The sequence below is a fragment of the Leopardus geoffroyi genome, chromosome B3, assembly GCF_018350155.1.
Source record: "Leopardus geoffroyi isolate Oge1 chromosome B3, O.geoffroyi_Oge1_pat1.0, whole genome shotgun sequence".
NCBI classification, from domain to species: Eukaryota; Metazoa; Chordata; class Mammalia; order Carnivora; family Felidae; genus Leopardus; species Leopardus geoffroyi.
In genome coordinates, this window is record NC_059337.1 from 100,597,526 (window position 1) to 100,611,111 (window position 13,586).

General features: G+C 39.3%; 1 protein-coding gene and 1 pseudogene across 1 annotated transcript in view; both read left to right on the plus strand.

Moving 5' to 3' along the window:
* LOC123583729 (translation initiation factor IF-2-like) overlaps nt 1–13,586 on the plus strand; it is a 28,743-nt gene that overhangs the window by 2,022 nt on the left and 13,135 nt on the right. The gene's annotated exons all lie outside the window — the stretch shown is intronic.
* On the plus strand, nt 5,601–6,197 carry LOC123583849 (annotated as a pseudogene).

A 13,586-nucleotide genomic window follows, 5' to 3' on the forward strand; every position in this document is an offset into this window, starting at 1 on the left:
AGTTAACACTTTTACTGGTTCATGTATTCTCACACCTTCAAAAACGTCTGTGTGGCTGATGGCATACACATTTCTGTATCCATCCTTCTTTTTACCGTTTTGCATAGGAAAAATGTATAAGACGTAAAAAGAAACACCACAAATCTTAAGCATAGATCCTTGTTTCCTTATCACACTTCTGGCCCTATGTTTTCGATGAATTTCTTCTGAGCAACAAAATACTGTAAATTTTACAGTTTAGCAAAAAGTGTAGCAATCAGTTACACAATTTATCACAGAACACAGTTCTGAGAGGTACCCCAAAAGATCTCCCGCATTTCACGCGTATTCCTCCTTATCCCTTTTGTGCCACAGGAATGCGATTTCTCCTTAATAGTCACTCTAGCCAGCGCACTCTAGCCTCCTCCTTTGCCTGTTGGTTTACTTGCAATGAGGTAGCCAGGTGACAATCTCAACTTCTAGTTTAATGGAATCATTGGTGTGTTCTCTAGCGATTTTTATTTATTTTTTATTTTTAAATTGTATTTGAGAGAGAGCGAGTGAGCAAGCAAGCGAGGGACAGGGGCAGCGGGAGAGAGAGAGACAGAGAGAGACAGAGAGAGACAGAGACAGAGACAGAGACAGAGACTCAAGCAGGTTTCTTGCTCAGCATGGAGTCCAACGCGGGGCTTGATCCCAGGATCCTGGGATCATGACCTGAACAAAAATCAAGAATTGGACGCTCAACTGACTAAGCCACACAGGTGCCCTATTTTGTTTTTTCAATTGAGATATAACTCATGTATAACATAACAAGGATTTTATATATGTATGTATTGCAAAATGATTAGTAAGTTCAATTAACATTCCTCACCATACATAGTTACAAATTTGGGTTTGTTTTTTTGTGTGTGATGAGAACTTTTAACATTTACCCTCTTAGCAACTTTCAAATATACAATATTGTTGGCTATAGTCATCATGCCTACGTTGTATCCCCAGGAGTAATTTAACTTATAACTGGAAGTTTGTGCCTTTTGACCCTTTCAGTCATTTTGCTCCCCACCCCCTACCTCTGGCAAATACTAATTTTTTCTCTATATCCATGAATTTATTTGTTCGTTTTGTTAGATAGAACATGTAAGTGAGATCATAGAGTATTTGTCTTTCTCTTTCTGACTTGTTTCACTTACCGTAATGTATTAAAGCTCCATCTGAGTTGTTGTAAATGACAGGATTCCCTTTTTTATTGTGGAATAATATTCCACTATTTGTATTTGTATTTATATATATGTATATATAAACAAACTTCTTTATACATTCATCTAACAATGGACACTTAAATTTTTCCCATGTCTTGGCTATTGTTAGTAATACTGCTATGAACATGTGGGTGTATATATCTTTTCTAGCTGGTGGTTTAATTTTCTTTGGATAAATATCCAGAAGTGAAATTGCTGGGCCATATGGTAATTTCTATTTAAATATTTTTGAGGAACATGTTTTTGTTTTTGTTTTGTGTTGTTTAGAACAGTTTTTTTTTTAAGTTTTTATTTTCATTCTAGTTAACATACATTGTTATATTGGTTTCAGGTGTACAATATAGTGATTCCACAATTCCATTCACCACCTGGTCCTCATCACAGCAAGTGCGATCCTTAATCCCCATAATCTGTTTAACCAATGGTGGTTACATAGTTGCAGTGGAACTGATAACCATCAGTGCTTTATAGTTAAGAGTCTGTTTCTTGGTTTGTTCCTTTCTCTCTCTTCCTCCACCCCCATGCTCCTTAGTTTTGTTTCTTAAATTCCACACATGAGGGAAATCAAATGGTATTTCTTTCTTTGACTGACTTATTTTGCTTAACGTTATACTCTCTAGCTCCATCCATATTGCTGTAAATGGCAAAATTTCATTCTTTTTATGGCTGAATAATATTCCGTTGTATACATACATCACATTTTCTTTATCCATTTATGAATCGATGGACACTTGGACTGCTATCATATCTTGGCTCTTGTAAATAATGCTGCAATGAACATGAGGTGCTATATCTTTTTGAATTAGTATTTTTGTATTCTTTGGGTAAATATCCAGGACTGCAATGGCTGTATTATGGAGTAGTTCTATTTTTAACTTTTTGAGGAACTTTCATACTGTTTTACATAGTGGCTGCACCAGTTTACATTCCCACCAATGGTGCAAGAGGGTTCCTTTTTCTCCACATCCTTACCTGTACCTGTTGTTTCTTCTGTTGTTGATTTTAACCATTCTGACATGTGAGGTGATATCTCTTGTAGTTTTGATTTGCATTTTCCTGATGGTAAGTGGTGTTGAGCATCTTTTCATGTGTCTATTAGCCATCTGGATGTCTTCTTTGGAGAACTGTCTGTTCATGTCTTCTGCCCATGTTTTACATGGATTATTTGTTTTTTGGTGTTGAGTTGTATAAGTTCTTTATATATTTGGATACTAGCCCTTTATTGGATATGTCATTTGTAAATATCTTCTCCCATTCAGTAAGTTGCCTTTTAGTTTTATTGATTGTTTCTTTGTTTCTTTCACTGTGCAGAAGCTTTTTTTTTTGATGTAGTCCCAATAGTTTATTTTTGCTTTTGTTTCCCTTGCCTCAGGGGATCTGTTTAGGAAAAAGTTGCTACAGATGATGTCAAAGAGGCTACTGCCTGTATTCTAGGATTTTTATGGTTTCAGATCTCACATTTAGACCGTCAATCCATTTTGAATTAATTTTTGTATATAGTATTAGAAAGTGGTGCAGATTCTTTCTTTGGCATGTTACTGTCCAGTTTTCCCAACACCACTTGTTGAAGAGACTGTCTTTTTTCCTGTTGGATATTCTTCCCTGCTTTGTCAAAGATTAATTGACCATATGATTGTGGGTTTACTTCTGGATTTTCTATTCTGTTCCACTGATCTTTATGTCTCTTTTTGCATCAGTACCATACTGTTTTGACTACTCCATCTTTGTAATATAACTTGAAGTCCAGAATTGTGATGTCTCCAGCTTTACTTTTCCTTTTCAAGATTGCTTTGGCTGGCTGGGTCTTTTGTGGTTCCACACAAATTTTAGGATTATTCTAGTTCTGTGAAAAATGCTGTTAGGATTTTGCTAGTGATTGCATTAAATATGTAGATTGCTTTGGGTAGTATGGACATTTTAACCATATTTGTTCTTCTAATCCATAAGCTTGAAATGTCTTTCCATTTCTTTGTGTTGTCTTCCATTTCTTTCATCAGTGTTTTGTAGTTTTCAGAGTACAGGTCTTTCACCTCTTTGGTTAGTTTTATTCCTAGAAATCTCATTAGTTTTGGTACAATTGTAAATGGCACTGTTTTCTTTAAAAAATTTTTTTTTTTTTAATTAAGTAGACTCCATGCCCAATGTGGGGCTTGAATTCATGACTCTGAGGTTAAGAGTCACATGCTTTACTGCCAGAGCCAGCCAGGCACCCCTAAATGGATTGTTTTCTTAATATCACTTTCTGCTGGCTCATTATTGGTATATAGAAATGCAACCAATTTCTGTATGTTGATTTTGCATCGTGTGACTTTACTGAATTTATTTATCAGTTCTAGGAGGTTTTTGGTGGAGTCTTTTGGGTTTTCTATATATAGTAGTATCATGTCATTTGCAAGTAGTGGAAGTTTCACTTCTTCCTTTCCAATTTGGATGCTTTTTATTCCTTTGTCTTGTCTGATTGCTATGGCTAGGACTTCCAGTAATGTGTTAAATAGAAGTGGTGAAAGTGGACATCCTTGTCTTGTTCCTGACCTTATGGGAAAAGCTCTCAGTTTTTCACCCTTGGGTATAATGTTATCTATGGGTTTTTCATATATTGCCTTTATTATGTTGAGATATGTTCCCTCTAAATCTACTTTGTTGAGGGTTTTTATCATGAATGGATGTGGCATTTGTCAAATGCTTTTTCTGCATCTATTCAAATGATTATATGGTTCTTGTCCTTTCTCTTATGTGATGTATCACATTGATTGATGTGCAAATATTGAGCTACTCTTTCCCAAGAATAAATCTCACTTGATTGTGGTGAAAGATTTTTTTAAATGTATTCTTGGATTCAGTTTGCTGTTATTTTGTTGAGCATTTTTGCATCTATGTTCATCAGAGATATTGGCCTATAGTTCTTTTTTTTGGGGGGGGGTGTCTTTATCTGGTTTTGGTATCAAGGTAACACTGGCCTCATAGAACGAATTTGGAAATTTTCCTTCCTTTTCTATTTTTTGCAATAGTATGAGAAGAAGAGATATTAACTCCTTTTTAAGTGTTTGATAGAGGGGTGCCTGGGTGGCTCAGTCAGTTAAGTGTCCAGCTCAGGTCATGATCTCATGGTTGTGAGATTGAGCCTCGTGTTGGGCTTCACACTGGGCATGGAGCCTGCTTAGGATTCTCTTTCTCCCTCTCTCTCTGCCCCTCTCTTCCTCTCAAAATTAATTAATTAATTAAAATATAGGAGAGGAAGCTTGAGATGGTGGCATAGGAGGACGCTTGCTCACCTTGTCCTGCTGATCACTTAGATTCCACCCACATCTGCCTAAACAACCCAGAAAACCACCAGAAGACTAACAAAACGGACTTTCTGGAGCCAAGTGTAGATGAGAGGCCCACGAAAGAGGGTAGGAAGGGCAGAGAGGTGGTGCGTGCTACCTGGACTGGTGGGAGGGAGCTGCGGCAGTGGAGGAGCAGCCCGCCCAGCAAGGCAGAGCCCCCGAGTCTGGCTTGCAAAAGCAGAGGGGCCAGAAGGAGTGAGTTCTGACAGCCAGTGGGACTTAACATCTGGAATGTTATAAGTCAACAGCTCTAGTCAGAGAGCGGGAGGGCAAGAGGACACCGGGAGGGAGAGGTGTTGAGCTCCGGAGGACAGAGCTCAGCTCAGCAGGGGAACGAAGGCGCTGGCCAGCGCCATCTCCCTCTCCCATCCCCCAGCCGAAACCCCAAAGGGAACCAGTTCACCTCACCGAACTTGCTTGCACCATGCAAACACCCAATGCTGTGCTTCTGTGGATCCATCCCTCCGATGGGTCTGCCTCCCTCCTGGTGCCATAGGGCCCCTCCCACAGGGGACCACCAATGGCAAAGTGAGCCAAGCCTGCCCCTCCCACCCCCGTGCACCTTGCGGATCCACCCCAGCTAATACGCCAGATCCCATCAAAGCAGCACCACAAGCCTGGCAGTATGCAAGTAGCCCAGACAGGGGCCACACCACTCCACAGTGAGTCCTGCCCCTGGGAGAGGGGAAGATAAGGTTCACACCAGTCTGACTGTGGCCCCAGCCGTGGGCTGGGAACAGACATCGGGTCTGACTGCCGCCCCGCCCACCAACCCAAGTTACTCCGGACAGCACAGGGGAAGTGCCCTGCAGTTCTGCGCCACTCGAGGGACTATCCGAAATGATAAAACTGAAGAATTCTCCTCAAAAGAAACTCCAGGAAGAAACGACAGCTAACGAATTGATCAAAAACGATTTAAGCAATATAACAAAACATGAATTTAAAATAAAAGTCATAAAATTAATCACTGGACTTGAAAAAAGTATAGAGGACAGCAAAGAATCTATTGCTACAGAGATCAAGGGACTAAGAAACAGGAGGCTTTCTGGTTGCGGAGTCTAGGGAAGATGCGCAGAAATGGCACCTCGAAAGAGGAAAGAAAAGAAAGAAGAACAGGTCATGGGCCTTGGACCTCAGGTAGCTGAAGGAGAAAATGTGTTTGGCGTGTGCCACATCTTTGCATCCTTCAGTGACACTTTTGTCCATGTCACCGATCTTTCTGGCAAGGAAACCATCTGCCGTGTGACTGGTGGGATGAAGATGAAGGCTGACTGAGATGAGTCCTCTCCCTATGCTGCCATGTTGGCTGCCCAGGATGTAGCCCAGAGGTGCAAGGAGCTGGGCATCACCACTGTCCACATCAAACTCCGGGCCACAGGAGGAAATAGAACCAAGACCCCCACACCTGGGGCCCAGTCGGCCCTCAGAGCCCTTGCCCGCTCAGGAATGAAGATTGGGTGGATTGAGGATGTCACCCCCATCCCCTCTGATAACACCCGCAGGAAGGGGGGTCGCCGTGGTTGCCGTCTGTGAACAGGATTCCTCAAATTATTGTTTTCTGGTAATAAACTGCCTTTGTGTAAGCTAAAAAAAAAAAAAAAAAAAAAAAGAAAAGAAAAGAAACAGGAGGAGCTAAAAAATGCTATAAATGAGGTGCAAAATAAAGTGGAGGTGACCACAGCTCGCATTGAAAAGGCAGAGGAGAGAATAGGTAAATTAGAAGATAAAATTATGGAAAAAGAGGAAGCTGAGAAAAAGAGAGATAAAAAAATCAAGGAGTATGAGGGGAGAATTAGAGAACTAAGTGATGCAATCAAACACAATATCCGTGTAATAGGAATTCCAGAAGAGGAAGAGAGAGAGAAAGGGGCTGAAGGTGTACTTGTACAAATCATAGCTGAGAACTTCCCTGATCTGGGGAAGGAAAACGGCATTGAAATCCAAGAGGCACAGAGAACTCCCTTCACATGTAACTTGAATTGATCTTCTGCATGACATATCATAGTGAAACTGGCAAAATACAAGCATAAAGAGAAAATTCTGAAAGCAGCTAGGGATAAACATACTCTAACTCTATATAAAGGGAGACCAATAAGACTAGTGACAGACCTATCTACTGAAACTTGGCAGGTCAGAAAGGAATGGCAGGAAATCTTCAATGTGATGAACAGAAAAAATACGCAGCTGAGAATCCTTTATCCAGCAAGTCTGTCATTCAGAAGAGAAGGAGATATAAAGGTGTTCCCAAACAAACAAAAACTGAAGGAATTCATCACCACTAAACCAGCCCTACAAGAGATCCTAAGGGAGATTCTGTGAGTGAAATGTTGCAAGGACCACAAAGTACCAGAGACATCACTACAAGCATGAAACTTACAGACATCTCAATGACTTTAAACCCATATCTTTCAATAATAACACTAAATGTAAATGAGCTAAATGCTCCAACCAAAGGCATAGGGTATCAGAATGGATAAAAAAAAAACAAGACCCATCTATTGCGGTCTACAAGACACTCACTTTAGACCTGAGGACACCTTCAGATTGAAAGTGAGGGGATGGAGAACTATCTATCATGCTACTGGAAGACAAAAGAAAGCTGGAGTAGCCATACTATATCAGACAAACTAGACTTTAAATTAAAGGTTGTAACAAGAGATGAAGAAGGGCATTATATAATAATTACAGAGTCTATCCATCAGGAAAAGCTAACAATTATAAATGTCTAGCCACCAAATTCGGAGGCACCCAAATATAGAAAATAATCACAAACATAAGCAATCTTATTGATAAGAATGTGGTAACTTCAGGGAACTTTAATACCCCACTTACAATAATGGCTAGATCATCTAGACACAGGATCAATAAAGAAACAAGGGCCCTGAATAATACATTGTATCAGATGGACTTGACAGATGTATTTAGAACTCTGCATCCCACTTTCTTCTTGAGTGCACATGGAACATTCTCCAAGATAGATCACATACTGGGTCACAAAACAGCCCTTCATAAGTATACAAGAATTGAGATCATACCATGCATACTTTCAGACCACAATGCCATGAAGCTTGAAATCAACCAGAGGAAAAAGTCTGGAAAACCTCCAAAAGCATGGAGGTTAAAGAACACCCTACTAAAGAATGAATGGGCCCACTAGGCAATTAGAGAAGAAATTAAACAATATATGGAAACAAATGAAAATGAAAATACAACAATCCAAACGCTTTGGGATGCAGCAAAGGCAGTCCTGAGAGGAAAATACATTGCGATCCAGGCCTATCTCAAGAAACAAGAAAAATCCCAAATACAAAATTTAACACACCTAAAGGAAATAAAAGTAGAAAAGCAAAGACACCCCAAACCCAGCAGAAGAAGAGAAATAATAAAGATCAGAGCAGAAATAAACAATATAGAATCTAAAAAAACTGTAGAGCAGATCAATGAAACCAAGAGATGGTTTTTTGAAAAATAAACAAAATTGATAAACCTCTAGCCAGGCTTCTCAAAAAGAAAAGGGAGATGACCCAAATAGATAAAGTCATGAATTAAAATGGAATTATTACAACCAATCCCTCAGAAATACAGCAATTATCAGGGAATACTATGAAAAATTATATGCCAACAAACTGGACAACCTGGAAGAAATGGACAAATTCCTAAATACCCACACACTTCCAAAACTCAATCAGGAGGAAATAGAAAGCTTGAACAGACCCACAACCAGTGAGGAAATTGAATCAGTTATCAAAAATCTCCCAACAAATAAGAGTCCAGACCAGATGGCTTCCCAGCGGAGTTCTACCAGACATTTAAAGCAGAGATAATACCTATCCTTCTCAAGTTATTCCAAAAAAATAGAAAGGGAAGGAAAACTTCCAGACTCATTCTATGAAGCCAGCATTACTTTGATTTCTAAACCAGACAGAGACCCAGTAAACAAAGAGAACTACAGGCCAATATCCCTGATGAATATGGATGCAAAAATTCTCAATAAGATACTAGCAAATCGAATTCAACAGCATATAAAAAGAATTATTCACCATGATCAAGTGGGATTCATTCCTGGGCTGCAGGGCTGGTTCAACATTTGCAAATCAATCAACGTGATACAACACATTAATAAAAGAACCATATGATCCTGTCAATCGATGCAGAAAAAGCATTTGACAAAATTCAGCATCCTTTCTTAATAAAAACCCTCGAGAAAGTTGGGATAGAAGGAACATACTTAAACATCATAAAATCCATTTATGAAAAGCCCACAGCTAACATCATCCTCAATGGGGAGAAACTGAGAGCTTTCCCCCTGAGATCAGGAACACGACAGGGATGTCCACTCTCACCGCTATTGTTTAACATAGTGTTGGAGGTTCTAGCATCAGCAATCAGACGACAAAAAGAAATCAAAGGCATCAAAATTGGTAAAGATGAAGTTAAGCTTTCACTTTTTGCAGATGACATGATATTATACATGGAAAACCCTATAGACTCCACCAAAAGTCTGCTGGAACTGATACATGATTTCAGCAAAGTCTCAGGATACAAAATCAATGTACAGAAATCAGTTGCATTCTTATACACTAATAATGAAGCAACAGAAAGACAAAGAAACTGATCCCATTCACAATTGCACCAAGAAGCATAAAATACCTAGGAATAAGCCTAACCAAAGATGTAAAAGATCTGTATGCTGAAAACTATAGAAAGCTTATGAAGGAAATTGAAGAAGATATAAAGAAATGGAAAAACATTCCGTGCTCATGGGTTGGAAGAATAAATATTGTTAAAATGTCAATACTACCCAAAGCTATCTACACTTTCAATGCAATCCCAATCAAAATGGCACCAGCAGTCTTCTTGAAGCTAGAACAAGCAATCCTAAAATTTGTATGGAACCACAAAAGGCCCTGAATAGCCAAAGAAATATTGAAGAAGAAGACCAAAGCGGGAAGCTTCACAATCCCAGACTTTAGCCTCTACTACAAAGCTGTAATCATGAAGACAGCATGGTATTGGCATGAAAACAGATACATAGACCAATGGAATAGAATAGAAACCCAGAATTAGACCCACAAAAGTATGGCCAACTAATCTGTGACAAAGCAGGAAGAATATCCAATGGAAAAAAGACAGTCTCTTTAACAAATGGTGCTGGGAGAACTGGACAGCAACATGCAGAAGCATGAAACTAGACCACTTTCTTACACCATTCACAAAAATAAACTCAAAATGGATAAAGGACCTGAATGTGAGACAGGAAATCATCAAAACCCTAGAGGAGAAAGCAGGAAAAAAACCTCTCTGACCTCAGCCACAGCAATTTCTTACTTGACACATCCCCAAAGGCAAGGGAATTAAAAGCAAAAATGAACTATTGGGACCTCATGAAGATAAAAAGCTTCTGCACTGCAAAGGAAACAATTAACAAAACTAAAAGGCAACCAACAGAATAAGAAAAGATATTTGCAAATGACATATCAGACAAAGGGCTAGTATCCAAAATCTATAAAGAGCTCACCAAACTCCACACCTGAAAAACAAATGATCCAGTGAAGAAATGGGCAGTAAACTGAATATGAATAGAAAAATGAATAGACACTTCTCTAAAGAAGACATCCAGATGGCCAACAGGCACATGAAAAGTGCTCAACGTCGCTCCTCATCAGGGAAATACAAATCAAAACCACACTGAGATACTACCTCATGCCAGTCAGAGTGGCTAAAATGAACAAATCAGATGCTGGTGAGGTTGTGGAGAAACGGGAACCCTCTTGCACTGTTGGTGGGAATGCAAACGGTACAGCCGCTCTGGAAAACAGTGTGGAGGTTCCTCAAAAAGTTAAAAATAGACCTACCCTATGACCCAGCAGTAGCACTGCTAGGAGTTTACCCAAGGGATACAGGAGTACTGATGCATAGGGGCACTTGTATCCCAATGTTTATAGCAGCACTGTCAACAATAGCCAAATTATGGAAAGAGCCTAAATGTCCATCAACTGATGAATGGATAAAGAAATTGTGGTTTATATATACAATGGAATACTACATGGCAATGAGAAAGAATGAAATGTGGCCTTTGTAGCAATGTGGATGGAGCTGGAGAGTGTTATGCTAAGTGAAATAAGTCATACAGAGAAAGACAGATACCGTTTGTTTTTACTCTTATGTGGATCCTGAGAAACTTAACAGAAGACCGTAAGGGAGGGGAAGGAAAAAAAAAAGGTTAGAGAGGGAGAGACCCTTAAAAACTGAGAACAGGGGCGCCTGGGTGGCTCAGTCGGTTAAGCGGCCGACTTCGGCTCAGGTCATGATCTTGCGGTCCGTGAGTTTGAGCCCCGCGTCGGGCTCTGTGCTGACAGCTCAGAGCCTGGAGCCTGTTTCAGATTCTGTGTCTCCCTCTCTCTGACCCTCCTCCATTTGTGCTCTGTCTCTCTCTGTCTCAAAAATAAACGTTAAAAAAAATTAAAAAACAAAACAGAACAAACAGGGTTGATGGTGGAGGGAGGGGAGGGTGGGTGATGGGTATTGAGGAGGTCACCTGTTGGGATGAGCACTGGGTGTTGTATGGAAACGAATTTGACAATAAATTTCATATTTAAAAAAATAGGGGCGCCTGGGTGGCTCAGTCGGTTAGGCGTCTGACTTCGGCTCAGGTCATGATCTCGCGGTTCGTGAGTTCAAGCCCCGCGTTGGGCTCTGTGCTGGTGGCTCAGAGCCTGGAGCCTGTTTCAGATTCTGTGTCTCCCTCTCTCTCTGACCCTCCCCTGTTCATGCTCTGTCTCTCTCTGTCTCAAAAATAAATAAAGGTTAAAAAAAAATTAAAAAAAAAATAATAATAAAAAAAAGCTGATGCTTTGCCTAGGTATCTAGATCTGACTTATAATTCTAACTGTAACCTGAGCAACCCTGGAAAAGTTATCTTGCCTCTCTGAGTCTCAGGTTCCTCTTCCGTAAAATAGAATACATAAAACCTCTTGCAGGGACAGTTGGAAAAAATAAATATGATAATAAATAAATAAATATTTGGTAGGATTTGAAGCCATCTGGTCCTGAACTTTTTTTTGTTGGGAGTTTTTTGATTACTGATTTAACTTCATTGATGGAAACTGGTCTGTTCAAATTTCCTATTTCTTCCTCATTACATATTGGGAGGTTTTGGGGAATTTATTTATTTCTTCTAGATGTCTAGTTTGTTGACATTTAAACTTCCCTCTTAGAATTGCTTTTGCTGCATCCCAAGGGTTATGGCCCATTGTGTATTCATTTTTGTATCCATGTACCTTGTTTTAAATTTTTTTTAAATGTTTTATTTATTCTTGAGAGAGAGACAGAGAGAGAGAGAGAGAGAGAGAGAGAGAGAGAGAGAGAGAGAGAGAAGGAGCATGGGCAAGGGAGGGGCACAGTGAAAGAGGGACACAGAATCCAAAGCAGACTCCAGGCTCTGAGCTATCAGCACAGAGCCTGATGTGAGGCTTGAACTCATGAGTCGTGAAATCATGACCTGAGCCAAAGTTGGATAGTTGGATGCTCAACCGACTGAGCCACCCAGGGGCCCCAGTATTCATGTACTTTTAATTTCTGCTTTTATTTCTGGTTGATGCATTCGTTGTTTAGTAGCATGTTATTTAACCTCCATGTATTTGTGGTCTTCCAGATATTTTCTTGTGGTTGACTTCTATTCATTATGGTCAGAAAAGATGCATGATATGATTTTAATCTTTTTGAAATCGTTGAAGCTTGTTTTGTGGGCTTGTTTTGTGGGCTATTCTGGAGAATGTTCTATGTGCACTTGAAAAGAATGTGTATTCTGGAGTTTTAGGATGGAATGTTCTGTTCCAGTGTGTCATTCAAAGCCATTGTTTCCTTATGGATTTTCTGTTTAGATGATCTGTCCATTGATGTAAGTAGCGTGTTAACGTCCCCTACCATTATTGTGTTATTATCAGATTAGTTCCTTTATGTTTGTTATTAACAGTTTTGTGTATATGGGTGCCTCTGTGTTGGGTGCATAAATATTTACAATTGTCATATCTTCCTGTAGGATTGTCCCCTTTATTATTATATAGTGTCCTTCTTTGTCTCTTGTTATTGTGTTTGTTTTAAAGTCTAGTTTGTCTGATATAAGTATTGCTACACTGGTTTTCTTTTGACATCTGTTTGCATGTTAGATGTTTCTCCATCCCCTCACTTTGAATTTGCAGGTGTCTTTAGGACTAAAATGAGTCTCTTGTAGGCAGTATATGGATGGGTTTTGTTTTTTTATCCATCTGTCACTGTATGTCTTTTGAGTGGAGCATTTAGTCCATTTACATTTGAAGTAATTATTGATAGATATGTATTTATTGCCATTTTATTTCTTGTTTTATGGCTGTTTCTGAAGATTTTTCTCTGATCCTTTCTGGTCTTTCTCTTTTTCCTGGTTTACTGTTTGTTTGTTTGTGATACATTTGGATTTCTTTCTCTTTATTCTTTGCATATTTTAGTGGCTTTTGACATATGATTACCATTAGGTTTGTATATAACCTCTTTTGTATATAGCAGTCTACATTAAGTTGATGGTCATTTAAGTTTGAACCCATTCTTACTCCTCTTCTCTCTACGTTTTAGGTATATGGTGTCATATATTACATCTTTTTATTTTGTGAGTACCTTGACTGATATTTTATAAAAATATTCATTTTTACTGTGTTTGTGTTTCTTTCCTTTGTACTGTTACTTTTGGTCTCTACTTGAAGAGTGTCTTTAATAGTTCTTGCCGGGCTGCTTTACTGGTCACAAACTCCTTTAATTTTTGTTTGTCTGGGAATCTCTCTCTCTCTCTCTCTCTCTCTCTCTCTTCTGAATGATAGCCTTGCAGATTATTTTTTCCCCAGCATGTTGAATATAACATGCCACTCTCTTGTGGCTTGGAAGGTGTCTGCTGAAAAGTCCTCTGATAGCCTATGGGGTTTCCCTTGTATGTAACTATCTCCTTTTGTCTTTCTGCTTTAATAATTTTTTCTTTATCAGTATATTTTGC